The sequence below is a fragment of the Gobius niger genome, assembly GCF_951799975.1.
Source record: "Gobius niger genome assembly, chromosome: 13".
Taxonomy (NCBI): domain Eukaryota; kingdom Metazoa; phylum Chordata; class Actinopteri; order Gobiiformes; family Gobiidae; genus Gobius; species Gobius niger.
In genome coordinates this window covers 18,798,305-18,811,221 of record NC_136864.1, presented here as the reverse complement: position 1 = coordinate 18,811,221, position 12,917 = coordinate 18,798,305, and the positions used below count along the sequence as shown (strand labels likewise).

Sequence of the window (12,917 nt, the reverse complement as noted above, 5' to 3'; positions counted from 1 at the left end):
ACCTATTATAAAAACTTTGAAGATTGCAATGTGCCAAACGTGTGTTTTGTTATGTGTCAAACAGAAAACAGGGGTTCTTCTAGGCTCACAAAGACCTATAATAAGGCCAAATGTAAAAAGAAAAGGGCACACTTCAGTGGCATTTTTTGCAAAGGAAACTATGCCACTTCCATCCATGCTAGAAAGTGAAATAGGTGGAACTAATGTTAGAATAAGCACAACAAAATGGCACTACGCACAGCTTTGTGACCTTAAGTAACAGTATATTGCCAATGCCTGAAGCCTCTGTATGTTTCTGTAATGAGCTGTAGATCCTGTATGCTGAACACAGCCTTGTTCTGCTGCTCTCACACTCATAGGCACGCACACACACACACACACACACACACACACACACACACACACACACACACACACACACACACACACACACACACACACACACACGCACACACTCGCACTGGTCTAATGTTTGGCTGGGGGGCACTTAGGTGGTCTTGGTCCACAGAACACAGCCACGTAATTCCCCCTCCTGCTTAATAGATGGCCTTATAAATACACCACTGTGACAGAGGGGGATCCTGCTGCACTGGGTTTACCTTAAGGATTAGTGCGTGAATGGAAAAGCACAATGACGAAGGGGGACTGTTATGCACCGATGCCAAGTTTAGCTGGAATATAGTTTTTTGGTTAGTGTAAGTCCACGGTTAAACCGAGAGAGTTGTGTCAGGAAAAAAACTATGTAATAGTGTAAAATATGTGAATCATACCAACCAGGACGTCGGTGCTTCATTTGTCCTTCAATCACAATCACTGGAACTAACAGTGTAAGATGAATGTATCTTTTATAACTGTGTTCAAGCATGTGTTCCAATTCAACAACCTTCCATTAAGTGTGCTCTCCTACTGTGACCTCCAACCATAAGCACCAGTGATTTTCTCTTTAAAACAAGGCTTTGTATTTGTTATGTTTAGTGCTTGAGTGAGTCCTGTCGAGGTCCATTTATGTCAGGGAGATACTCGCCTCATCATGTGCAGTGTCCTCGTGGCGTGGAGTTTGATCAGAAGACACAGACCCTCCCCCCTCTGCACTGGCTCTTACAGCTGTTCAGATCGCATGACTACGCCGGTGTACCCCAGTCCTGACCTTTCAATAGTCCAGATAGAATTGCGCCTCTCAATTTCTCAGTGTGTTTCTGTTGTTGTTTGCTCCACTCCGTTCGTGCTGCGCCGCTGAAAGGCAGCGCTAGGCTGCTCCGCAAACAGTACGGGATTTGGGTCAGGCTCAGATCTCCAGTGTTTGCTGACCAAAGCTTCAATCTTCTTTCTCTCTCCTGATGAAAGCCTGTGGAGTTAAGAGAGAAGCTCACTACTGGAATTTCCTTACTGTAATGTCATGTTGTGAAGCTGAAAAATAGACATTTCTTTTTTGAGGATAAGTAAATCTAGATCTAAAACGCACAATACAGCCAACTCCCCCAGCTACTGCTGGCCTTTTCCCCGGTAGCTGCCTTGTGGTCGCCCTATCCCACAATTGCAGTGAAGAATGGACGAAATACAGAGAGAATGGATCAAATACAGAGATATAAAGTAACTCACTCCCCGAATCTTGGTACCAGCATAGCTATTACACCTAAAGCAAAATGGAATGTTGATTCAAGTATTTTTCTTTATTTTTTACATTAGAACTAAGTAATATAATTCATTTAAGCGTCACACATGTTCTGCAAAGACAATCAACTCTTCATCCGTGTCATTAACAATTGTTTTTTTAAGATGATTTAACCAATGGCTCTTGCCACTGTCACACTGTAGAGTTTTCTTGTACACATCTGCTTGTGTTTACTGTGCACCAGATTGCTTTATGTTTGAAGTGACGGGGCCCTGCAGCCTCCTGATAATTAGCCTAGGTGTGCTATACCTAAATAAATGTGTGTCACCTGTCGAAGCGCACTTTTATGTGACAAGTCTTTTCCTGCTCGTCAGCGGCACCTCACTTCACTCCCAAATATTCCCCTCCAATTTTGCCAGCTCTTCCAACACCTGCTCCTTCAATCTCGCCACGCCATTGTAATTCATGTCTTTAAATGAATGATAGCGTGCGTCACGGTTTGAGTGCAGGGGCTGTGTGCAGAGGCGTACACGCAGCTCCTTTTAGAGTTGTAGCAGGATTCTCAAGGTCGCAGAGTGTGCTTGTGTGCGCGTTTGTTGCTAATGATGCTTAGGAAAACATAATATTAATATTGCTATAGAGCACCAATACACATACATATGCATGTATCGCTTCAAACAACAAACCAAAGTGACCATGTGCCAGAGAGTGTGATATTTTCTTGGAAGTTAAGTAAGCATTTGACTAGACAAACTTGAATATATAAAGATTATGATATATATTCAGAGAGTATGCTGTTTTCATGCTATTTGTGTGTGTTTCATGCCTAACACATTTTAGGGTGCATGATTTATCGGTAAGAAAACAGCTCGCTTAAGCTTTTACAAATAGTGTTGTTTTATGTTGTTTTTTAGTTAGCGCTTGAAAACCGTAAAGTGCACAGTTGTTGTTTCACCAGCGGTTTGTGAAATAGTCTCCAAAGTTCAGAGCTCAACTCCTTCACTCCATCATCGGGCACTCTGGTCCACTGGTTGCCCTTGACAACAAACAGAGTGACTGAAGAGACAGCTCTCAGAGGACCGCTGGGCGAGAAGTCTAATGGAGGAGTATGGTGCATGTGAGCAACGTAAAATTGTCCTGTCACAGAGCAGAATTATTGAGCAATCAGGGAGGCAGGCTCAGTCAATGCACCTATTGTTAATATAGAGGCACATGCAGCAAGAGTGGACAAGATGTACATAGAGATATAGCCTGTTTTTGTTGTTTTCTTCCCCTCGAGAGCACACATGATACATTTTCAACTTGTTAAAGCAGTACTAAGTAACTTCTTTACCTTAATAAATCCTTTTCGTAGTCCTTCTGGGGGTAATTCAAGTGTTTACGGGATGATTCATCTCCCTCTGGTGTCTCTGGCCTGAAAACCACCCCTGCAACTTTCCTGCCTCCGGGTCAGAGTCACCAATACACACGAATGGAATCACTAAGAAAAAGCCAACAGGCGAGCGGGCAAAGCTAACTACGGGCTAGCGCCACTTAAACAGCATTTACAGCCAAGTTTGAGTGAAAAAAATTATCTCCATCATGTAATGGGATGTACAATCTCCCTTTGTCTTTTTTGTCAGCGCAGTATTTACTCTCATGGATAACTAATGAGTAAAAAAAACATACATGCTACGACACCTGGAGTGGCACTTATGGCCTTTAGGGGCATGAGTTACTTAGTGTAAAAAAAATTATGATCGTCATAATGACAACAATAATGACAAAATTCGACTTAAGTATCAATTCTACTCCTTACTCACATTGCAGTCATTTCAGGTAAATATGGAAGCGTATTGGTAGCTTTATTCAATTTGTAATGCAATTGTCAAATGGCTTTACATTATGTTATTTTGGCATGCATTTTAGATTTGTATTTGACATTTGGCCATGCAATCTTTAATTTCACTGTGCAATTTGTCTTTGCAATATGTATTATCAACATGCATTTTACATTTTAAAAATGTATTTTACATTACAAAGATGTATTTTGCATTATGGTTATGCATTTTGCCAATACATATTTCATTTATTTTTTAAATGTAAATGTTTTGATTGCATTACATATTTGCCATGGGATTTTGGTCTCTTTATTCATTTTACAATGCAATTGAGAATCATGCATTTGACATTCTACATTGTGTAATGCATTTTACTTTTTGATAATGTATTATGTATTTTTAGGTGACTTTTGAGAATCATGCATTTTGATATGCAATTTGCTTTTTGATAATGTATTATGTATTATGTATTTGTATTTGACTTTTGAGAATTATGCATTTTACTTTTTGATAATGTATTATGTATTTGTATTTGACTTTTGAGAATCATGCATTTGACATTCTACATTGTGTAATGCATTTTACTTTTTGATAATGTATTATGTATTTTTAGGTGACTTTTGAGAATCATGCATTTTGATATGCAATTTACTTTTTGATAATGTATTATGTATTTGTATTTGACTTTTGAGAGTTATACATTTTACTTTTTGATAATGTATTATGTATTTGTATTTGACTTTTGAGAGTTATACATTTTACTTTTTGATAATGTATTATGTATTTGTATTTGACTTTTGAGAGTTATGCATTTTGTTAGACATTTTACTTTTTGATAATGTATTATGTATTTGTATTTGACTTTTGAGAATCATGCATTTGACGAAAAAGAATACATGGTGAAACAGCACCATCTTGTGGTTACAATATTGCGGAATACAAAACGTCTCACGCGTCGAAGGTTGCTAAATTCAATGTGAAAATGCAATCCGCTCCTGGCCAATCAGAGAAGAGTTCGCCTCAGCAGCGCAGGCAGCGCAGGCAGCCGTGAACCAGAGCCAGGCACTGGACAGGCTCTGGCGACGGTGACTTCTTGCTGGTGGAAAAAAATGCAGTCCTGGCATATTTGATGCAACTGATCAGACTTCATGAAGATTCAGAGCTAATCCTACATTTTGGTAAGTATCTGTCTTGTGGGTGACAAAAAACAAAACAAAGCAAAAGGTGCTAATGCTAAGCTATCATGTAGCCTCGATTCAGTGTTTATGACCAACCTGGCGTCTCTCATCGATGTCTGTTGAACCACGGTCGTATAGCGAGCTTTGTGTACTTTGTTTGTAACCTTAAATAAAACGTACCGTTGTGGTAAGGCAGGATAGGCTAGATGCGCACTAGGCTAGCCGGAGGTACAACATTGCAACTACAGTCCGTCCAAAGCTATGCTATTAGAAGTGAGAACATTGTATGTTCAGGAGTATATTACATTGGCGTTATGTGTGGAAAATAGGCGTTGTAACTAAAACAGTGATTGCTCCTTTGCCAATGGTCAACAGTGTATGCGCGTTGTGCCATCACAAGCACAACAGCGGCCATTGATGCGCACTGCGTCGGCCTGAGCTCACGACCAATGGTCCTTATGCCCTGATTCAGTATGCTAGATATATAACTATGTCCTTTGGTTTTGTTTTGCACAACACCTAGGTGCACAAGTTATCAAAATAGCCAAGGGGCAATGACAACAAGTCTAGAGGTTTTAGAGTTAAGCTATGTTATTAAAAGTAATAAATCCGAAGGGTCAGACATGAGACACTGATTCAATTAATATAGGGAAAACATTACATAAATATCCATAGACACTTTGCCACGTTTTGACGGGTGTTATGTCAGGCAGCAAATTAAAGAGTCCTTAATTTGGTGTAATTGCTGATTATGTGCCAAAAAAGTTACTAAAAATTCATGAATATGGTGGAATGAGATGTTTTGGATTTGACTGTTTATTTTTGCACAGGTTGGTCCTTCACCCTATGTGGCAGACGAGTCGCAAAGGGATGATGCCCTCCTTCCAGAACAGATGCCCTCCTTCCAGTGCAGCAGTTTCCAGTGTTAACAAAGACAGTGGATATTGTGTTTTTATATACTGTATTGCGCCTACTATACATATTATGTAACTAGTTTCCAGATGCCCATTGTAAGCCATAAATAACAAAAATACATTCTAATTGAAGACTAGTATAGTGAAAAAAGGTGTCTTTCGATTACATCATGATAGAAAACTACAGAATCTAGTTACAAAATCCATGTAAGAGTACATTTCTTTCTTTGTCTTTTTTTTTAACAAATATTTTCCAATTTTTCTGCCTATTAGTTTCTTGGCCATCATTTAGTGTTGTAGATGTTACCTGAAAATTAAAAATATGACTATCATGACTACTATTTAAATATTTTTTTCATCCAGTATGATTGTCAAAACATTCTACAATTAACTGTTGCGACCTGTTACTGCGTGTTACGATTAATGGCACAAATTATTACGCACGGTCACAAATATGCGTCCCGCACTGCTGCTGCGGGCTGTTGTGCGCTGCTGCGAGTTATTGGGAATTGTCGCGTTCTGTCAAAAATCTGTCAAGAATTGGGCGAATGTGGACAAGATCGCCTGCCGCGCACACCGGGTTGGAGGCGGAGCAGGGACGTCTCGCTCCGCCGTGCGCCCCTGACCCGTTGGGCTCTCGCCAAATCGGGTTAAACAAAAAGCAAATAGACCAGCTCATCGTCGGGCCTGTCCATATACTGAAGAATAGCAATAGTTTTTCAGTCTATGGGACAGTCACACCAGTTCAACCCCGCTCCTGTCAATGTGTAACACGGGCAAACGCATCAACAAACGCACGCGCTTCATGTCAGATAAGTCAGTGCAACAGCCGCACAGTTTGGGCTGACTTTGCTCCACAGAAGAAGCATAAAAACACTACACTCACTGTGCACTTGATCTTCTGAGGATCCGTCGTCGAACTTGCTGCTCTTAAACCTCTTCCATGATTCTCACTCGTCTGGTCAGTCATCAGCTCCAGTTGGAAAAACTTTATAATCCACAAACACAGACGCGTGTCTTCACCTGCCTCGCGCCCACCGCGGGACTGGCTCCTAAACATCAGGAGGAACGACCGCAGGAGGAGGAAAAGCCGGCGGAACAACTTCGGCACCTGAGGAGCGGCGACGGCAGGTGCTGTCCTGGGCCTGGAGCGCGGACTGGCTGAGTTTGTGTGACTTTTCTTTTGCTGCTGCAGGTACGAAAATGTACTTTTCGGCGTAGTGTGTGTTCTATCAATTTTGTGCGTGAAAACAGTGATTCTGCTCTACGAATGCTGTACGAATGCTCTCACGCTGAATTACGAAGCGCCACATCACGAAAGGACACGCTCCGCTGCGAACTCCACGAACAGAGGGTGATTCGTGACATTCGTGGAAGATTTTTTGACAGACAAAAACTTTCTCCACAAATGTCACGAACTGATGCGTTCTGTTAAGAATCCCATTGAGACGCGTTAAGTCATGTTACGAATGTCACGAATGACGAAAAAATGCCATTCGTAACGCATCGTGCCTATGTGTAAACCCAGCATCGAGACAGTGGAGTCAGTCCACATGATCTTCTTCAGGTGCCATCTTCACCATTCAGCGCAGATGTTATATACTGGAGGCAGTAACAGCTGCAGTTCAGGCTAGTAGCTGTGTGTGCCAGCATAATGCTGGGTTTACACAACTGAGCGTGTCCTTTCGTGATGAGTAGTGGCGCTTCGTAATTCAGCGTGAGGGCATTCGTACAGCATTCGTTGAGCAGAATCACTGTTTTCACGCACACAATTGATGGTACCTGCAGTAGCAAAAGAAAAGTCACACAAACTCGGCCAGTCCGCGCTCCAGGCCCGGGACAGAACCGCAGCCGCTCCTCAGGTGCTGAAGTTGCTCCACCGGCTTTTCTTCCTCCTGCGGTCGTTCCTCCTGATGTTTGGGAGCCAGTCCCTGCCACCCCTATTGCCCCCCCGCTGGAGAACCCCACTGTTGTATATTTGTCACGATTTTCCCCACGTTTGTGGGGAAAAAAAGGGACAGTAAGAAATGCGCCTTTCCCGCTGTCCCTGAATGCATCTCGCACGCTGCCTCGCACCAAAACAACAGCGCGTGGTTGCAGCAGCTACACCACAGATAAGTTAAGGCTTATTTACAACCTTAAACATGTAAAACAAGCGGCGGTGTTCGCGGGGCAGGTGAACACAGGTCTGTGTTTGTGGATTATAAAGTTTTTCCAACTGGAGCTGATGACTGACCAGACGAGTGAGAATCATGGATAAAGAGGTTTAAGAGCAGCAAGTTCTACGAAGGATCCCCAGAAGATCGAGTGCACAGTGAGTGTAGTGTTTTTATGTTTATTCTGTGAAGTAAAATCAGCCCAAATTGTGCGGCTGTTGCACTGACTTATCTGACATGAAGCGCGTGCGTTTGTTGATGCGTTTGCCCGTGTTACGCATTGACAGGAGCGGGGTTGAACTGGTGTGACTGTCCCATAGACTGAAAAACTATTGCTATTCTTCAGTATATGGACAGGCCCGACGATGAGCTGGTCTATTTGCTTTTTGTTTAACCCGATTTGGCGAGAGCCCAACGGGTCAGGGGCGCACGGCGGAGCGAGACGTCCCTGCTCCGCCTCCAACCCGGTGTGCGCGGCAGGCGATCTTGTCCACATTCGCCCAATTCTTGACAGATTTTTGACAGAACGCGACAATTCCCAATAACTCGCAGCAGCGCACAACAGCCCGCAGCAGCAGTGCGGGACGCATATTTGTGACCGTGCGTAATAATTTGTGCCATTAATCGTAACACGCAGTAACAGGTCGCAACAGTTAATTGTAGAATGTTTTGACAATCATACTGGATGAAAAAAATATTTAAATAGTAGTCATGATAGTCATATTTTTAATTTTCAGGTAACATCTACAACACTAAATGATGGCCAAGAAACTAATAGGCAGAAAAATTGGAAAATATTTGTTAAAAAAAAAGACAAAGAAAGAAATGTACTCTTACATGGATTTTGTAACTAGATTCTGTAGTTTTCTATCATGATGTAATCGAAAGACACCTTTTTTCACTATACTAGTCTTCAATTAGAATGTATTTTTGTTATTTATTGCTTACAATGGGCATCTGGAAACTAGTTACATAATATGTATAGTAGGCGCAATACAGTATATAAAAACACAATATTCACTGTCTTTGTTAACACTGGAAACTGCTGCACTGGAAGGAGGGCATCTGTTCTGGAAGGAGGGCATCATCCCTTTGCGACTCGTCTGCCACATAGGGTGAAGGACCAACCTGTGCAAAAATAAACAGTCAAATCCAAAACATCTCATTCCACCATATTCATGAATTTTTAGTAACTTTTTTGGCACATAATCAGCAATTACACCAAATTAAGGACTCTTTAATTTGCTGCCTGACATAGCACCCGTCAAAACGTGGCAAAGTGTCTATGGATATTTATGTAATGTTTTCCCTATATTAATTGAATCAGTGTCTCATGTCTGACCCTTCGGATTTATTACTTTTAATAACATAGCTTAACTCTAAAACCTCTAGACTTGTTGTCATTGCCCCTTGGCTATTTTGATAACTTGTGCACCTAGGTGTTGTGCAAAACAAAACCAAAGGACATAGTTATATATCTAGCATACTGAATCAGGGCATAAGGACCATTGGTCGTGAGCGCAGGCCGACGCAGTGCGCATCAATGGCCGCTGTTGTGCTTGTGATGGCACAACGCGCATACACTGTTGACCATTGGCAAAGGAGCAATCACTGTTTTAGTTACAACGCCTATTTTCCACACATAACGCCAATGTAATATACTCCTGAACATACAATGTTCTCACTTCTAATAGCATAGCTTTGGACGGACTGTAGTTGCAATGTTGTACCTCCGGCTAGCCTAGTGCGCATCTAGCCTAATCCTGCCTTACCACAACGGTACGTTTTATTTAAGGTTACAAACAAAGTACACAAAGCTCGCTATACGACCGTGGTTCAACAGACATCGATGAGAGACGCCAGGTTGGTCATAAACACTGAATCGAGGCTACATGATAGCTTAGCATTAGCACCTTTTGCTTTGTTTTGTTTTTTGTCACCCACAAGACAGATACTTACCAAAATGTAGGATTAGCTCTGAATCTTCATGAAGTCTGATCAGTTGCATCAAATATGCCAGGACTGCATTTTTTTCCACCAGCAAGAAGTCACCGTCGCCAGAGCCTGTCCAGTGCCTGGCTCTGGTTCACGGCTGCCTGCGCTGCCTGCGCTGCTGAGGCGAACTCTTCTCTGATTGGCCAGGAGCGGATTGCATTTTCACATTGAATTTAGCAACCTTCGACGCGTGAGACGTTTTGTATTCCGCAATATTGTAACCACAAGATGGTGCTGTTTCACCATGTATTCTTTTTCGTCAAATGCATGATTCTCAAAAGTCAAATACAAATACATAATACATTATCAAAAAGTAAAATGTCTAACAAAATGCATAACTCTCAAAAGTCAAATACAAATACATAATACATTATCAAAAAGTAAAATGTATAACTCTCAAAAGTCAAATACAAATACATAATACATTATCAAAAAGTAAAATGTATAACTCTCAAAAGTCAAATACAAATACATAATACATTATCAAAAAGTAAAATGTATAACTCTCAAAAGTCACCTAAAAATACATAATACATTATCAAAAAGTAAAATGCATTACACAATGTAGAATGTCAAATGCATAATTCTCAATTGCATTGTAAAATGAATAAAGAGACCAAAATCCCATGGCAAATATGTAATGCAATCAAAACATTTACATTCAAAAAATAAATGAAATATGTATTGGCAAAATGCATAACCATAATGCAAAATACATCTTTGTAATGTAAAATACATTTTTAAAATGTAAAATGCATGTTGATAATACATATTGCAAAGACAAATTGCACAGTGAAATTAAAGATTGCATGGCCAAATGTCAAATACAAATCTAAAATGCATGCCAAAATAACATAATGTAAAGCCATTTGACAATTGCATTACAAATTGAATAAAGCTACCAATACGCTTCCATAGGTAAATACTGAGCACATATTTTTCACATTCCCTTCCCACAACTAGATACTGTTTCCTAATGAACTTGTTAAATATGTCTGTTCATTGTCTTCCCTTTCCAGTATAACATGAGCTCATTATGTAGTCACATATTGTGCGAGTGCGTTTGGTGGTCTTATTCTAGCGGCGTCCTGGCCTCTTTGTGTGCCATTCCGGCTGCTGGCAGCGCGGTTTGATTGTTGGCAGGTGGATCACAGCTACTCACTGCTCAAGAAGTGGATGCTGACCAACGAGAGAGAAAGAGTGAGGGAGACAAGCCATTATGCAAATAGAAAACAAGCGAGACCTAAAAAACAAAGCAGAAAGTGGTGGCCGAAAGATGCAGAAATGGTATTGACTTTTTCGCTGCTCTGATGGAGGAATTTGTGGTGAGGAAATGCAGGGTCTTCCTCCTCTCCTCCTCGTGTTACGCTCAGATGATGTGAACCTGAGAGTTTGGGCTGGATCAATAAGACACTGTGTCTCTTGTGTAACTGTAAAAGTCTCCCAGTAACCAGGTCACATGGGTGTAAAGGCTAGGATTCAACCAGTAAACAGTGCTGTATCCCCCTTGAAGCATTTTCTTTTTCATTCACTTACTGCTCAGTCTCTTTATATTTCCACACATTGCATTGATGTCGTGACAGTTCTTAAATCAAGGCTTGTTTTTACACAGATGTATGCTTAAGTCTTTTTGACAGACTTGTGTAGGAGGAGATCAAGGCTTGCCATTAGCACTAAACCAACTGTGTTACACTCACTTTGCCCTATTGAATATTATGCAACAGTCCAGGTTGTCTCTGCTGTTTTGTTGGAGTACAGTACCACTAATACAGTTTAAAAAGATTATTGTACAACCAAAGTCAGTTCTTCAGAATAAACAAAATAAGCTGTGTCTGGTAACAACACAATCGGACTTAAGAATAGTATGTTTCAAAGTCACATGGTTGATTGACTTGACTTTGTATCATTTTGAACCATACTTTAACAGCGGCGAAGCGTGGCGCACATCCTTTTAATTGTTTTAGTCAACTTTTTCGGTCAGATATTGAGCACGTCAGCAGACGGGAAGCCATAGCTGCTACATTATGGATGAGGTGGCTCATTGATTACAAGTGATAAGTGGTATTGACAGGAGGTGTGAGAGGGGCGCAGAAAAAGTGTTGATGCACAGGTTTATGGTTGCACCGGTGTTTTTCCCTGCGGACCGGGGCGAAGGCAGGGAAGATCTAATGGTTTTAGTCACACATTAGCATAGGCCGCTGTTGTATCGCTATGCACTGTGTTTTAATGAGAAACTCTGGGACCCTAGATGTAACAAAGTGAACTAAAAGATTCACTTTGGCAAATGGATGCAGCTTACCTTGGGCTAACTGCTTTAAAGAAATGTCCTAATGAAATGTAAGGCTGTGCTGTTAACACCGCAGTGAGAAAGAAAGTTGGTTAAAAGAAGTAGAGATGTTGACTGCTTTGTTTCTGGCTTGTGAAGGACACGCTTAAAAAATGTATCTCTCTTTATCTCCGTTTCCACTTGATTTGATTCAGTTTGAATTGTTTCCCTTTTATATAAAGCATTTATGGTCTCTAGGCTTTATTTTCTTTATTTTCTTTTTGATTAATTGCACAGCCCTATACTCAAAGTTATATATTTTATGTTTTCATTTCATTAGGTAAACCTTATTATTAACATTGGGCACAGTAATGTTTATAGATCAGCCCAGTGCCTGCCTTAGTGACCCTATTTTAAATGTCAAAACTAAAGACACAACAGAAGGGATGTTTTGTTCCATATTGTTTCAAGGCATTGTTGCAAAATTGCCCGAGTATGAAAGCATAATGGGCCGTGTTCGTAACAGACAATTTAGCTAATTCACCAGACGCCATCTCTGTTATCTTTTTATCTGAAAACACTGGTGCTCTCCATCGGATCCTGAAATCATGTTATTATGCTATTATGTTCTGCTTGTGTACGCCACTCAAATGCCAATAGACTAGAGTTAACGCGCTCATATGACTGGCCCCATCCCTGACCTTTTCCCGTTTCCTGTTTGCATTACCCGATCTCTGCTCTATAGCATTATTCTCACCAACACAACCTACATGTCCTAATGCAGTCGTGACGCTGCTCCTCTCTGTCACGGTGCGGTGAGCGGTGGATAGGATTCACTTAGAACCCACAGAATGAGAAAGACAGACCAAGATGTGGGGGAATGAGGAGAGGCGAAGTGCTCTAGTTAGTGAATACCTGCAGGAGACGCTCAGCTCCAGAGGTGATGGTAAACACGCCACACTCAACCGCTTTCTAT

General features: G+C 41.1%; 1 protein-coding gene across 2 annotated transcripts in view; it reads left to right on the top strand.

Annotated features, from left to right (window-relative positions):
* Positions 1 to 12,917, top strand: part of LOC306972204 (ephrin type-A receptor 3-like) — an 86,460-nt gene that overhangs the window by 4,326 nt on the left and 69,217 nt on the right. The window lies entirely within an intron of this gene.